The following is a 17,030-nucleotide window of genomic DNA, read 5'->3' on the forward strand; positions in this document are numbered from 1 at the left end:
ATCCACCTTGAAAGTCTCTGCTTCGTGACCGGATGCCTCTTGGTACAGTCACCGAAGCAAACAAAGAGTTGTTCCGACTGCCTAAAAGGGGCGAAACGCTCAAAGTAGATTCTCAGAGCCCTAACGGGGCAGAGTGAATTCAACTCCTGGTCCTCGTCTGAGGGAGGAAGCGCAGAGAGCGAAATGACCTGTGCTCTGAACAGAGTGGAGAGCACCTTAGGTACATAACCATGCCGTGGTTTTAGGACAACCTTATAGTCGTTGGCAGGGCTTAATTTGTGCCGGAACAAGCCGGATCCGGATCCGGCACCTCTGAAATCTGATCCGGCACCTCATTTTGTCGGATCCCCCTCCTCACGCACCAATATGAAAGACGTTTGTGCTGACCTATAGTGTGCATATATCAAAAATCCTCTATAATAACTGCGCTTGCGGCACATCTACATTTGAAATAAAGAACCTGAGCGTGCAAAAGACGCGACATGTGAACTTCTCTGCTCTCACAAGACATGCGGATCCAATAGCCTATACATATGTGTTTTCTTTCTCAACTTCACATTTACTTAAGAAAAAACCTGGATATTCGCCAGAACGGTCATTTTTGTGTTTAGTTTAAAAGGACATGCATTTTTGTGACGATGCAACAATGACCCAATTAATTTTGTATGTCGGGTCGACATCGGCCCAACGTATGTGTGCTGTAACCAATGTGTGTTTGAACAAACCAATACTTTGTTGAGGAAACCGATGTATCTAAACCAATATATAATTGAAAAAAACAATATAAGCTTAAGTAAAACAATGTATCTAAGCCAATATACAGTTGAACAAACCAATGTATACCTGAGCCAACCAATGTATCTAAACCATAATATACTTGAAGAAAACGATATATATACTAACCAATGTATACTTGAAGAAACCAGTATATACTTGAGGAAACCGATTTATCTCAACCAATATATAGTCAAAGAAACCATTGCATATTTGAAGAGCCCAATGTTAACTTGAACAAACCAACGTATACAGGAGCAAACCCATGTGCATGTGATCAAACCGATGCATCTAAACCAATATATGTCTGATTATACCAATGTATTATAAACGAATGCGTTCGTCATTAAACCATATATTCAACCAGAGAAGCAATCTGTCACGGTGCACACAGCAGGCAGGAACGAGGAACACGCAGACAAGGATAAACTTCAAAATAATAGTCTTTAATGTCGACATCAGGGCAGGGCAGGGCAGGGCAGGGCAGGGCAGGGCAGGGCAGGGCAGGGCAGGGCAGGGCAGGGCAGGGCAGGGCAAGGCAAGGCAAGGCAAGGCAGACAGGAATAACGAGTAGACCAGACAAACACTAACTGAACAGGCAGGAACTATTATACACAAGATAATTACTGATAATGACACACACCTGAACAGAATAACAGACAATCACACTAAACAAGGACAGGAAGCAAACCAAATAAGGAAACAAGAGGCGGGAACACATGACGCACACGACACACACGACACACACGACAGTTTTGTTCCCATTGATGAAGTAGGCCTATAAGTTCTGAAGGCATGCAGATAACTAATAGGCATTAAAATGTTTTTCCACAATACTCATTAAAATCTCTTTACATTTTTGTTTTCTAGTTCAGCATAAGCAGTTATTGAAACTAAGAAGCAAAGATGAATATTTGAACTTCTGCAACTTTGTTATGTGACACAAATTAATGCTTATGTTTGGCTTTGCATCCTCTGGATCCTCTTCATTGTCATCTACTAAACAAATGCATGGTAATTTACATAATGTTTCCATCTTTTTAATATAGCCTACAAAAACATGCATACACCTTCTGTAATAAAGCCTCCATTTCCTCAGCCACTTTCTTTCTTTCTTTCTTTAAACAAAAACTGAATTTTCTTTGATGCATTTGCACAAAACAATTAGTCATAAAGGGCTATGAGAGAAGTTTCATGTAATCTACTGACTGTAAATTGACTAGTAAATCTAATGACCTATTTGAAATGTAGCTTTATTCAAAGCAATTCACATAACACACATACTGTATTGACCCGAATATAAGACGACCCCCTTTCAAGATGTACCTTTTGGAAAAGTCTTTTTGAAAACCAGCTCTCGTGTTTTATTAAGAAATCTTTTTTTTTTCTTAAATTATTTTCATATTGCATATTTTTTTCCTATTTTAATTTTTGTTTTGAATGTGGTAAATACTTGTACCAACAATCACATTTAAAAAATAAAAAAAATTATATACCATAAAAATAACAGGTAGCCCATATGAATTATATAACAATTAGGCTGGCTCTCCATCTCATAGTAGCCTAGCAACATTTCATTATCAGTAGAAGTGAGATCTTATCGTAGCCTTCAAATCTGGGTAGGCTACTTACATTTTAAAATCATTTACAGAGGAAGTTTGTTCCCATTAGGCTAACATGACAGTCACGACTCATGAGTCATGCCGCTGTAAGCTTTTCTTTTTGTTTTCACTCGCGATCTTCTAACATTATTACAACATACATTACATTATAGCTATTTCTTGGCACACTTGTTTTGGGTATATTATTGACATTAGAGCCCTGCACGGGCCTAAAATATAGGCCCAGGCCCTAGCCCGGCCCTTGCCCGAGAGCTTATCAGAATTGTCGGCCCGAGTCCGACCCGAGCCCGTCTTTTTTTCCCCTTCTACCAAAACAGCTTATACTACTGTTTCAGCTATTAAAATACTTCAGTTTTGTATGAAATGGCAAAGTGATTGTATTTCGTTTCGTTATTTTATTAAGTTAATTTAGACATTTGGAGCATTTAAACATTTGGAGCATTTTTTTATTCGTTAAATGTAAGTTTTAGATTTTTAAAGTAACGACCAAGTGGCAGACAGAGTTGATCATAGCCTATGTTTGATCAATTTAGCCTTCTCAAATCATCACGACTTGTCCATCTATTGTTAAATCTATTGTTATAAAATGGCTCCACAATGTTAGTTTAAACGCTTAACCTAGATAAATGTGCACTGATATATATCCAGTCGTTTGTGCAGAGAGTGGAAGCTGAAGTGCGCTTTACAGGACGCGCCAGAACGATCACTTGCGTTGGAAACATTTCAAAATACGCTGTCATTTTTGCTCATAAAGGTAAGAGTAATAGGCTACATTGTTCGGAACTGTAAAGAGTCTACTTTTATTTGTTTGCACGCAAAATATCAACAAAACGTGTTTTTATAAATAAATAAATAAAAGAAAAGCAGTTTAGGTTTTGAGAAGGAGCGCTTCTGAAAAACCGAAACACGGCGAATAGCCTACTTGCCTCACTGACTTGATAAATATAGTGTCTATAGAAAGCTTTGAATTACTACTTTAAAAAGTCAGAATCATCATCAAATGCATGGATGATCCAAAATGCAGCTTTTCCTGAAGCATTGGGAACTTTTAGTAACTCCCCATGCTCCAACTTCTCCCTGATGCTCTGCATGATCAACTGTCACCTATGCGTGCAAATATGCATTGCGTAGGCGATGTGTAATATAATATAATTAGTACAGTAGCCATGTGTGGACACAGTAAAAGGAGATAAGATAAATGAGCCCGAGTTCGACCCGAGCCCTATCTGTAGAAAAAATAAATAAATGTCCCGAGCCCGGCCCGAATGGACTCAGCGTAAGTTGGGACCCGACGGGCTTGCAGACCTCTAATTGACATGTCAAAGTCTAGACCCTGAATATAAGGTGTTTTTTCAGATGTAGTTCCAAGAAAAAAACATTGTCTTATATTCGGGTCAATATGGTATATCCTTTTGGCCAGTAGTTTTTTTCATGGATCTTCCCTTGCAGGGTTTAACCTTCAACGTTTTGGTAACCACCCTGATACTTAGATCCTATTCCCCCACTCTGTCCCTCCACTTTCCTGTCAGTTCTTTACTAACCAAAGGAAATTCATGATGCATATTGCCAATGATTCCCATGAGCATTCATATGTAATGCCATTGATCTTAAGATTGTGCACCACATGAATTTTATGCACAATGAATACAAATGCTCTTTCAAGGTTAGTGCATGCAGGTTAATGTTAATTTCTTTGTGTGCAGAAAGGTATGGTGAACATGCAAATGTGTGCTATTTGATTGACAAACAACACAAAGAAAACAGAGATTTCAATATGAAAACAATGAACAAATATCTCCCGAAGAGCATGCAAGAGAAATACAAAATAATCACCGAGAATAATGGGTTATTCAGTATATACTCATTTACTTACATTTGCAGGTGACTGTGAGTTATGAGTAATGGCTTATTTAAGGTAATCCTAACCCCAAGCAAGGTATTGTTTTTGTGATTAATGTAAAACATCAATTACTATGACTCAGAAAAACAAATGACTACATTAGCATTTTTCCATTAATTTAACTATTCAGAATATCCCCTGTTCAAATTATATATATATATATATTAGTGCTGTCAAAAGATTAATCGCGATTAATCACATACAAAATAAAAGTTTTTGTTTGCATAATATATGTGTGTGTTCTGTGTATATTTATTATGTATATATAAATACACACACACACATACAGTATATATTTATATATATATATATATATATATATATATATATATATTTATATAATTTATATTACAAACAAATATATTTAATATATAAACTTATGCCATGGTCTGTCTGAATACGATTCTGATCGGCTGGCAGGTGTTGATTAAATTCGTTGAACCGCACAGGTAGTTCCAGGTGAGTTTAATCACATTCTATATTAATGCGCTTCCTATAAACATTGGTGACCATATTAACATACAGTTAGGGTTGAATAGTAATACAGACGAAAATTACTGCTCCGCTGCGCGTCGGGCGGTTCTTCGCCTCCACGTCGTGCATTCAAATCGTTTAATGCACAGCTAGCCATTGATTATCCCTTACATAACCTATTTTTCTGAAATATATACATGCATGTGTATTTATTAATGCTGTCAAACAATTAATCGCGATTAATTGCATACAAAATAAAAGTTTTTGTTTGCATAATATATGTGTGTTCTGTGTATATTTATGTATATATAAATACACACATGTACACTATATATTTTGAAAATATTTACATGTATTTACAAGTCTATATTTATATTCATTTAATTTATATTATAAATACATTTATTTAATAGGCTATATAAACATTTATTTATAACATAAATATAACACATAACATATTTTTCTACTAAATATATACATACATATATGTAAACAAACACTTTTATTTTGGATGCGTTTGACAGCACTAGTATTTATATATACATAATAAATATACAGCACACATACATATATTATGTAAACATAAACTTTTATTTTGGATGCGATTAATCGCAATTAAATGTTTGACAGCACTAATATATACAGTATAGAGTTCCAATGCAAAAGCTTCTAAAAGCCATCTTAGTCAAAAATGAGATAATACGGAGTAATTGCTCTCCAAACATTGTATATGTTCATCGAGTACTTTCGTGTAAAATGTACTAAATCCCAGCCTCAACGCATTCAGAAGTACCAGTATTTACATAGAAACCTATACAAAGTAGCCAGAGAGAAATGCTAATTTTAAAGAAAAACGTCAGATGTACTTAGAGGATTTTGCTTCTAAACTCTTTGTGTGTGCGTGTGTACACATATACACCATTCTAAGTGGATGTGACTTTCACCAGAGTAGAAATGTGTAAACTTCACATTTGAGGGAATAAATAAAATAAATGATTAGAATTAAATGAGTATATCCTGATATAACCCATTGTTCTCTGTGATTATTTTGCATTTTTCTTGCATGCTCTTCGGGAGATATTTGTCCATTGTTTTCATATTGAAATCTCTGTTTTCTTTGTGTTGTTTGCCTAACTTGAATAAAGTCAATCAAATAGCACATATTTGCATTTTCACCATACCTTTTGTATTTATATATGTCACGGGTTTGTGGGATCCAAGGATACGCAGAGACATGGAACAAATTACTTTATTGCCAAAACTACCATAGACAGACATAACCAAAATGACAATGTAAGACTAAACACATAGACAAGGAAACACAGGGCTTAAGAACTCTGGGAGACTAGGTAATTAACTTCACAGGGCTGGGGACTAATTAACTAATGATGACAAAAACTAGGACACGAACAGGAACTCCAAATAAGGTCACGGGAGGAGGGGAAACACAAGACGTAGGGACACAGTCTGACAATATATATTATTATATATTATTATTATTATTATTATATATTATACAGGCATGTGGATCTTCAAACCAAGCACCATGGAAAAGAAAGGTGAAGGTGACAATTCAATCTAGTCTGAGTATTTCAGAAACTACTGGGATTTCCACAAACATCCACCTCTCTGGTTTACAGAAAAAGGTCTAAAACAAGAAAAGATAATAATAATAAAAAAAAAAAAAAAATTCCAGCAAGTTGCAGTTCTTTGGTTGAAGAAGCAGTTAAGAGCAGGAGAATGGCCAGACTGGTTGAAGTTAAATGAAAGGGACAACCAGGGATGCAAAACGTACCACATGTCACGTCAAACTTTAAAGCAGAATAGGATGTGGTTGGAATAGAACTTTCTCATCATGGATGTGCAGCCCACAAATTTGCAGCATCTGTCATGTCACTATGGATTGGTTTCCAGCACCTCGTTGAATCAATGCAACAAAAATTTAAGACAGTTCTGAAGGCAAACATGGTATCAAGGTAAGTGGCAGTGAGTTTTCATGTCCTTCAAATAAACAAATCTACTAGGCACTGCGTGATGTTGATAATGATGTTCTAGGATTTGCATGTTACAAGTCAGAGCCCCAGCGAAGGCGATAAACTGTTCAGTGCTCAACCATCCTTAAACAAAGCAGCTCACTACAGCAGAGATGAAGTGGACTCTCGCTGGACTTTTCCTGTTTGTCCTTGGACTGAATGCAGAAGAATATTATAGAGCATACATTTATGTGTCCACTCCAATGGCCTGGATTCAAGCTAATACATACTGTAGAACATACTATACAGATATGTCCACCATCACTAGTCAGGAGGAACATCAGCTGATGGTAGCAGCCGCAGGAGGAACATTCTCTAAAGCTTGGATTGGTCTGTACAGACCATCTGGAAATCCAAACAACTTGGCATGGTCTAATGGAGAATTGTATAGCTTCACTAATTTACACAATAATAACAAGGATTTCAGCTGTGTATATACTACAGAGCTTGAATGGTATATGGGTCCTTGTCCAAATGAGTTTCCTTTCTTCTGCCATTTCAACTATAAATTGAGTCTTGTGACGAAGAATATGACTTGGGAAGATGCTCTTGATTACTGTAGGAATAGGTTCACTGATTTGGCCAGCGCAACAGGCCAGTATCAGTTGGAAGTTTTGCAAAATAAGAGCAAAGCTTCCACGACAGAAGGCGTATGGACAGGACTGCGTTTCCTGGCGGGAGAATGGCACTGGGTGAGCAAGACATTCAGATATATTCCATATCAGGGCTCACTGCCGTCATGCCCAGAGGAGCCTTACCGCTGTGGAGTTCACAACAACAGAACAGCGCAGTGGGAGACGAGAGACTGTGAGGAGAGGCTCAACTTCATCTGTTTCTAGGTGAAAGTGAGTACCAGAAATGTATTTATATTTTTTCTCATTTAATTTAACAGTAATAAAACATTCAGTGGGTTTATTCTTTATTAAACGTATGAAAATGCTTATACGATTGGGTTTGCTTACCTGAATTTACCTTAATAATAATAAAGAAGCTTGATTAAATGTTACTCTTAACAGTAACTATGGGTGAGAAGAGGATGAAGTTCAATTTCAGACAGGTTTTCCAGCAGATCAACTATTTTGTCAACCAGACAAGTTTTGAAGAATGTATCAATTGTTTAATAATTTGAATGTTATCAGACTTCTTTGGTGTAACGTTGTTTAAAAAGTGTGCTTTGTTTTATATTACCTACATGACATATGGTTGAATTTTATTTTTAAGTCTCCAAATGTTTATAAAACTTACCACATTTATTAGGTCATGTAAATTTAAATTGATTTAAATCTAAAATATATTATTGTCAATTCACTTTCATGCATAATACATAATATAATTTTAATGTATAGAACTTGAAATGTTAATGGTGTATTATTTGTAGAAATGAGTAGAAACATTAACCTACACTGATAAATACAGTACAAGCCCTGTTTATTGCATTAACACTATACAGCATACTGTATATTTGATAAACAAAGCTATTCTTCCAAATTGTTCAAAATTGATTTACATTAAAGGCCTTTAAATGATCAAAAAAAAAAAAACTTTGCTGAAAAAACTGTACACAGTATACTGCATGCATTCTGTCATGTGATAGATTATATTTTATTAGTATTTAAATGTCCCACTTCAAGTCATGGTACACAAGTCTTTTTGCTGTGAAGTCTTGTAAGAATACTTTTTATATAATTAGTAATATTTCAAGATGAACATTTACTGGACTAAAGCAACTTAGCTTTCCTGTAGCTCAAATAGTAGAGCATGGCGCTAGCAACACCAAGATCATGGGTTTGATTCCCAGGGAAAGCAAGAGCTGATAAAATGTAAAAACTGTAACTTGAATGCAATGTAAGTCGCTTTGGATAAAAGCGTCTGCTAAATGAATAAATGTAAATGTAAATGTAAAACTTAGAGTTACCTGATTTAGAAAAATCATGGTAAAATGTAAGTATCAAATATGATATATCAGGGTTTTGAGGAACATTTATTTGTTTATCTTTTAAGCATCATCATGTTGCATTGCATTTGTCCCCTAAAAAAAGAGCTTTAATTAAAAACAAATAAGAATTAAATATCATCTTACTAAGACATATAGAGAGATATAGAGTGACAATATTTACATGCATTTTATGTAAGTAGTCCACTGTACTGTTATAAAGATTTGATTTTAGCAGAATTTGATCTTACTTTTTATAAATAACCATCTGCACCAAATTGCATATTTTTGGACCCCATATATATTTGAATATAACACTCAAAGGGGAAAATAGCTGTTTGTTTGAAATAAATTGGATTTTTATGACAATTTATTTACAGTTTTATTTATTTAAAGACTTTACTACAATTTTCACTTTTCACAAGTAGAACCTTATTGTAAAATCTTATTTACACACTCCAGCACCCACACATTAGACTATAATCCAAAAGAATCAACAATAAGTGACACTATACCCCAGTGAAAAATACTATAAATACACTACAATTTATTTGAAGCATACTACAAATACATTTACGTATATATTTGTGTACTTAATTAAAAAAACAAAAAAAAAAAAACCTGCAATTGTACTTTTAGTATACTAAACTGGTAAACCTAAAGTCTGCTTAATGCACTTTAATTGTGCAGAAGTAAGTCCAACTAAAAATATACTGAAGTATATTTGATTGTGCTAAAGTGGAACTATTGCAAGTATACTTTAGGTAGGCTACACTTTAAATATCTTGCATTTAAAGACACCAATAGAGACATTAAATCACATTTTAGGCTTACTATTAAGAAATGTGCATTGTGCACAAGTAGTATGTTATTATAGTATACTATATCAGTAAATCTTGAGCAACAACATCAGTAAATATGTTAATATGTTAAGATTTGAGCTATACTTAGTATGAAATAAATGTATTTTAAATATATTACTTTTTTATTAGGGTATTTAAACTTCTAACATTTAGCAGTGTGTTTCTGAACAAAGGATAGCCATGAAGAAAAAAACTTTCTTTTGTGTGTGTATGCTGTTGTTCAAATTTCCAGTGAATATGCACATGAGAAAATTAGATTGGAAAGCGGGGCAGAGGGCAAGGTTTCAGAGAGGTTTTCTTTTATTATTATTATTATTATTATTGTTATTATTATTACGCTCACAGCTCATAGTTTGACATATTTAATCTTCTTTTAGCAAGGGCATAGGTTTGATTTTGACATTGGTGGGGACATGTCAGCACCAACCCCCCCATGATAGCCAACATACTCATAATTCATAAAGAGAGTGTGTTTAAAAAAAAAAAAAAAATGTTTATGTTAGCAGGTTCAGCAGACAATAATTACACAATTTTGATTATAAGCCTTAGAGTGATAGAGCATTAGAGTGCTGGGTGCTGTGTTCATATTCTGGGATCTTCTGCTTGTCTGTACATAGTAGGTTTTATTAATAAGGTGTTAAATTACAACAACAGTGGTTACTTAGGCTATACATATATTTAATTGTTCGATCAATATTAATGCTAGGGACAATTTAGCAGTTGCTGGATATTGGTAGGGAAATGTCCCTAGCATCCCTACTAAATTCTACGCCCTTGTCTTTTAGTGTTTACAGATATTTTTAAAACTAAACAGGCACAAGCCTAGCCACCAAAAGCCTTTGCCTGAGGAATGCTCAGCACTGCCCCCTGATGTCTCTGCTTTAAAATGAACCTGATGCATTTATGAAGACTCACCTGCAGATGGAGTGAGTGATGTTATTTTACCACAGAACAAAATAGCAAAATAAACATTATTGTATTTAGTTTTAAATGAACACTGATACTTATAAAAATGCTGTTTTGGCCCAGACCACTTTTTTTAAGCAGCAGTCTTCCTTACAGATTTGTGAAAAGTACCATGTATTTCTTATAAGGGATACAACATTTAGAAATGTACACTTTCAATGTGTATGGTTACTGTTCCTTTGTTATTAAAATGTAATAACCTTTTATTAATAAATTTTTAGTTTGAACTTGAAACCTTTTTTCTATTTGTTTTTTTGTTTTTTTTAAATAATTGTGAATATATTTTATCTTTCTTTTTATAACAATATGAGTTCAGATGCCAAGAATGTATTGCTTTTATCTTCAAATTATTTCAAAGACAGAAAACAGTATTATCCAAAATTTGTCATGTGTTTTGTTTACAAAAAGTACAACTAGAAGAGATGTAGGTGCTTCAGAAAATTGCACTGTGTGTGCATGTAAACATACACTGATTAGCCACAACATTAAAAGCATTGACAGGTGAGGTGAATAATATTGATTATTTCCTTATGGCATTATATCATCATAATGGCACCTGTTAAAGGGTGGGATATATTAGACAGCAAGTGAACAGTCCGTTCTTAAATTTCATGTTGTTGAATTTCATGTGTTTTATGTAAAATGGGCAGGTGGTCAAATAGTGATGATTAGACAATTAGGCCAGAGCATCTCCAAAAGGCAAATCGTATGGGGTGTTCCCAGTACCTACCAAAAGTGGAGCATGGAAGGACAAACAGTGAAGCTCATATTGTGTGTTTAATTGTGTTTACATGTGAAATTATATTCATGCCTCATATGATATTATATGATATTATATGTTATATTATAGAATAGTATATCCTGTTGTTTTATTTATATACAACTGACTTCAAACAATGTTTTGCATTCACTGCTTTCATATTCTCATTCAATTTACAGTTTGATGTAGGCCTACTAAACAATACATGATGAAATTTCAGGACATTTTATTTGACTTTTATGTACTATTTATGTAAATACGTAACATGTTGGCCAATCAGGAGCCTGAAAAAGTTTCCAGTAGGCGGAGATAACAGCGCAGGCTCCGGTTTTGCTGTCTACACGATAATAACACTGCAGCCGGAGTTTCTGAAAATCTTCACCCTGGCAGGAGTTTTGAAAATGTTCGGTTTCAGTGACCTGGTGCAGTGTTTGCGCGAGGACGAACGGCCAACCCGCAGAGAAAAAGCTTCTGTTTTGAAAATAACTGCATTCGTGTGGACGGCCAATGAGCGCGCGCGTTGAGCATTCAAATCAAACTGAAGCGGAGGAGGTTACCATGGTAACAGGGCGTCAACTCACTCAGCTGACAAGAAGCAAGAGGCTGTCTCTCTGCTGTTTTCACTGCTTTCAGGTAAGTTTAGTCCCTAAAGTTACACAAATAATACATATAACCATTCCTGACACTTTCTTACATGTAATTGACACGTTTCTGTTGAATCTTTACTTTACAGGAGTGGTTTAGTGTCTTCAAAAAGACCGTTAGCATCAGGCTAACAAATAGAGGTAAGCTAACTTATAGATTTGAGCTCTTATTAATGAACGTTTGAGTTTTTAAGCACCTTTTATGTGTAGATGAGCGGCTTTGATAGTTTTGTAAAGGTTTTGCTGAGGCTTTGTCAATAGATAAATGGAAGTCACTATAAGCTAATTAATTTAACCTAAAAGTCTGCACTGTGGGGTCAATCGGTGACGTCACTTACATGAACTAATGGGCTGAAACTATTTCAAACACATTTTGAACTTTCATTGCAAACAAATATTGATAAATTGTACTGTGATTTCAGGAGTGTCAGGAAAAAAAGACCTAAAACGGGAAGTTACAAGAAAATTTGTAATGGGAGCTGCTGACAGAGATACAGGAAACACAGGTGATCTGAGAAATCTTATTAAATAACTTTATATGAATTTTTCACTATACATTTCAACTATATCATCATGCATCTGTAAAACTTAAAAATATGAATTCTGGTATCTTAGGATTTTTTGTATGTTTTGTATATTATTATTATTATTATTATTATTGCATTTCACGTCTGCTGTAGTTTGTTTATTTCTAATAATCCTGACATTGTATACTACATTTTGTTGGCTATGTGACATTGTTCCTATTCTTCCATGCTGATGGCTGTGCTGCGGAGCTGGAGCGGATCTCCTGTTGAAGAACATCTCCAAAGCGCCATGAACCATCTGACTAGTAAGTAAAACCTCAAACATTCAAAAGTTGATCAAATATTAAAAAAAAAAAAATTCCCAGACAGCAAGCAGATCTGGCCCACATCTGGCCCGCATGGATTTCACACGGGCCAGATGTGGGCCGGATCTGGGCCGACACTATGTTGCTGTCTGGGTTCCTGTATGTCCTACAAGGCCATCTTGTTTAACTCTGCTCTGAGGACACTTCATACACAACAACCTACAGAAGGGTCAATCATAATTTTAAAAAAAAGACACAGATGATAATAAAAAAGTTATTTGAAATTAAAATTAACAACAGTAAGACGGAACCAGAGTACTGTGAACACACCTCTCTTCAAACTGTAACGGTCTGTATGTATATTATTTTCTAAACTTTAAATGTAGCGAAGTTTTTGTTCAAGCAGACTTTGTTGCTTGTGGAAACCTCACGTGAGCCTGAAAGATACTTAAAACTTACAGGGATGTGATTTTTCCGGATTAATCCGGAATTCCGGATTTTCCGACCTGAAAATGTGACCTATGTGAATCATGCAGATCTGAAAAAAAAAAAAAAAAAAAGGGGGCATCTCACAGCCGTCACCATGGTAAACCGGGACGGAACCACAATCGCCGTCCCCGCGCAACAGGGCCACACTGGGCGGCACGTCATATGGCAAAGAGATGCATTTTTCCTTCCTTTCCAAGTATCAACAAGGACGCATTTGCGACCGTTCGCAAATGGCGGATGGCGAAGTATGATTGGTCAGATCACCTGTCAATCAAGCTCCCTCCTGCGCAGTGTAAGTTACCTCAGTCGCTCTCGCCCTACAGTGGTATCGTGACAAGAACATCGCCGGATCGGATGATCTGGGTATGTATTATTGCTTGTGTCTATATATAACCTATAAGTTACTAATTTGACTTTGTTGTTGATTGATTAGATCAGGGCTATTCAATTAACTTCATTTGAGGGCCGGATTATCGAATTTAACATTTGAAGGGGCCAAGGGGTGGGGGCCGTCGCAATCTTTTTCTGGGGGGCCTATAAAATTGGAAATTAAATTTAAATGCATATTCAGCAGTAAAATTAACTAATATTACCAACAGTAGCATCTATAAAAGGTTAACATTAGTGCTGTCTGCCATTCAATAAAAAAAATAATCACGCATTTCTGTAATTAATTTTAAAAATGTGACTAAATGTGACTAGTCATATAATTGTGTTGTCATATTTTCACACTGAACTTCCAAATTAATATAGAAACAAAGATGGTATATTTTAAATTGTGTTTAATGGCATCTTTTTACTAGCCTATTGTTAATGGAGAAGTATCATTGATACAAATAATGTTACTGTTGTCTCTATTAAATCCATTTTTTCCCTTTAATTTTAGCCATTAATTATAGCCATTTAATATTACAGTATAATTGAAATGTTATGATTATTTGTTAACATTTAATAGGCTTTGAAAAATATAACAACGTTTTATAAGTGAACTTAAAACAATCTTCACATAAACTATAAATTGTATGCATAAGCTATATTGATTATTCAAGCTACAAAAGTTAATCAGCGAGCAGAGCAGTCAAGTGATTTTCTCTTTTTCTTTAGTTCTTTGATTCACATCAATCACAGACTGCAGCAGGTTTCACTTTAAAAGCAGCGCTGTTTCTTTAATAAAACCTGATGCACATGACGCGGATGTGACACACATCCAATTTTCTCCCAACTCTTTACGGTCATTTAAGATTTTATAACTGATTTAAGACTCACCAAAACCATGTATTTTTACATCATTGTGTGTGGTTTTGTCCATTGAAGCGCTGGTGCGCTTGTCTGAAGCGGCTCAGCTTATGAGTACAGCCAAACGTGCAGATTTTCAAACTATACTTCCTGCTTTGATAATCTTCGTCCAGTGTCGGCTCTATTTCTTGCCAGAAGTTATGACCGATAACACTGTCTTTAAACCTGTTTAAACTAACGTTAGAATTGTGGATCTCATAACTCCCTCACATAAACACTTGTCAAAACTGCCATGTTGCGGTCTCTGGCAGATTGTTTATTTTTGGCTGGCCCGAGCCAGAGTTGCCACCTTGTGGACAAACTAATTAGTGCAAGAACAATTCAAGGCGAATGTGCAACCTGCTTACTCTTCCTCGGGCCGGATGAAGATGATTGGCGGGCCGCATTTGGCCCGCGGGCCGCCAATTGAATAGCCCTGGATTAGATGATCGATTTTGAGTGATTTTCCACTATGGCAGGATGTTTAAGCTGCATTAACATTAACTTACTTGTATTTGCTAGCTATTAGGGATGCTCATTTCGGTTAATTTTCCCAACCGACAACCGCAAATCATTATCCGATTATTAACCGTTAACTGATAAGATGGTAAGTTAACACTTTTCAATAAGGTTCATTCAGCGCTGCCGCTCCCACCACGCGCATCACGCACTGTGCGTAGGGTACCGAGTGCTGAGGGGGCACCAAAAAATAGTCTAATGAAAAATCAATAATTATATTTTAATTATTATATTAAATATATAGCTCACTGAATCTGATGGCCGCAAATAGTTTCTCCCGGAATCTAGAGCGAGCGAGTGAGTGCGCCCGCGCCCGCGAAACAGAGACTGTGCTCCAAACCGCGTAGCGCGTGCATGACAGAGGGAGAGAGAGCAAGAGACCGCGCGTGTGTGCCTCATGAAGCACATGTAAGACAAACTCTCTACATTATCCCGCTTATTACATGGCTACCTACAAAATAAACGTGTAGAGGCTCTAAAAAAGCTTGCTACAAAGGCTAAAGAGTCATACAAAAATTGAGGCCTTCTTTTGACATGAACATTTGCATGTTGCACATTTAGCAGTTAAAGTTGGGTAAAAATGTAAAACAAAAATAAGTTAAAATATATTTTTGTCATGGTTGTTGTTATAGAGAGAGGTGGTGATGGAGCAGTGGACAAGACACTTGCTTTTGATTCCCACTGTTACACATCCACCAAATAAGTTGTTATGTGTCATACTGTACAAAAAAAAAGTTGCATGTTATATAAATTAAAATGTATTTTTTTGTTCAAATAAGTTGTTATGGGTCCTGCTTTACTATCCATATAGATCCGCCACCAGTTTGATCGGCGTGGGGGTGGGGTTGTCTTAGTATATTTTCCTGCTTTTTTGTCCTTAGCCAATGACATGCCTGAACTTAAAATATTATTTGCACTCTTGAAGAAGGTTCACCAGAGACTAAATTTCAGTCCAGCAGAATTTTCTGCACACTTCACCACCGAGACCAAAATGAGCATTGTGAATGTAAGAGCCTCACACTACATTGTTTGTTTGAATTGTATTTCAGGGCAGTTCGTGAAGACGGATAACCTGGACAGAAGTCGGTTCCAGATCCAGGCTCCACACCAGACTTCTCACTCACAAGGATTGCTGTCTACTAGATATTATGTGTACTCTTCAGACTTGGGTACAGATATTATTCAGGGACATGAACACTTGAATATTGCAAAAATAGAGAAACTATCTTATTTAAGAATTTTGTGTTAATTGCGTGAACATTAAACAAATATACTGTATATTTCTTTTACTGTTTTTTGTTTTGTTTTCCAAAGCACCTAAAAGCCAATTCACACTGCCATACTCCAACAGGGTGAACACACTGACCAAGCAAAACAATTAAGCATGTTTTTATAGTTTTTGTGAAAGTGTGAACTGACAATGCTGTATGTTAGGTGTGAGATTCATTCAACTTGGTTTGCTGATTAAACATGATTAAATATTTGTTCAGAATATTGTCGTTGTTGTGACTATTCATCTAGGAGGGGTGTGTATCAAGTGGCTTGGTTATGGTTTTGTTGAGGCTGACATGTGGAACCCATCTGATCCAGCGTATAGGACCAGAACAGGGCCAGCTCATACGGGTATGGTCATACAGAACCTCAGATCCCACATAGCAATTTTTCTCTGGCCCAGCTCCGGCCCACATTGCAATTTTTCTCTGGCCCACACAATCAGCTTTTGCTTGGCCCACATACCGCAATGACTTACGGTCCTAGTGTGTACCAGGTCTGGATTCCAGAGAAAAATTGCTATGTGGGAACTTGTTATCAGTATAAAAGACACCTGTCCACAACCTCAAACAGTCCAACTCCAAACTCCACCATGGCCAAGACCAAAGAGCTGTCAAAGGACACCAGAAACAAAATTGTAGACCTGCACCAGGCTGGGAAGACTGAATCTGCAA

The 17,030-nt window shown here is 36.0% G+C and overlaps 1 long non-coding RNA gene across 1 annotated transcript; it reads left to right on the top strand.

The window, feature by feature from the left end:
* The first annotated feature begins 11,638 nt into the window (after positions 1 to 11,638).
* Positions 11,639 to 16,585, top strand: LOC131543376 (uncharacterized). The gene is made up of 4 exons (XR_009271895.1): positions 11,639 to 11,958; positions 12,059 to 12,110; positions 12,392 to 12,801; positions 16,134 to 16,585. It is a non-coding gene; the product is annotated as an uncharacterized LOC131543376 (long non-coding RNA).
* The last annotated feature ends 445 nt before the right edge of the window (positions 16,586 to 17,030 follow it).

Source organism: Onychostoma macrolepis, chromosome 01 (assembly GCF_012432095.1).
Source record: "Onychostoma macrolepis isolate SWU-2019 chromosome 01, ASM1243209v1, whole genome shotgun sequence".
In the NCBI taxonomy this organism is placed as follows: Eukaryota; Metazoa; Chordata; class Actinopteri; order Cypriniformes; family Cyprinidae; genus Onychostoma; species Onychostoma macrolepis.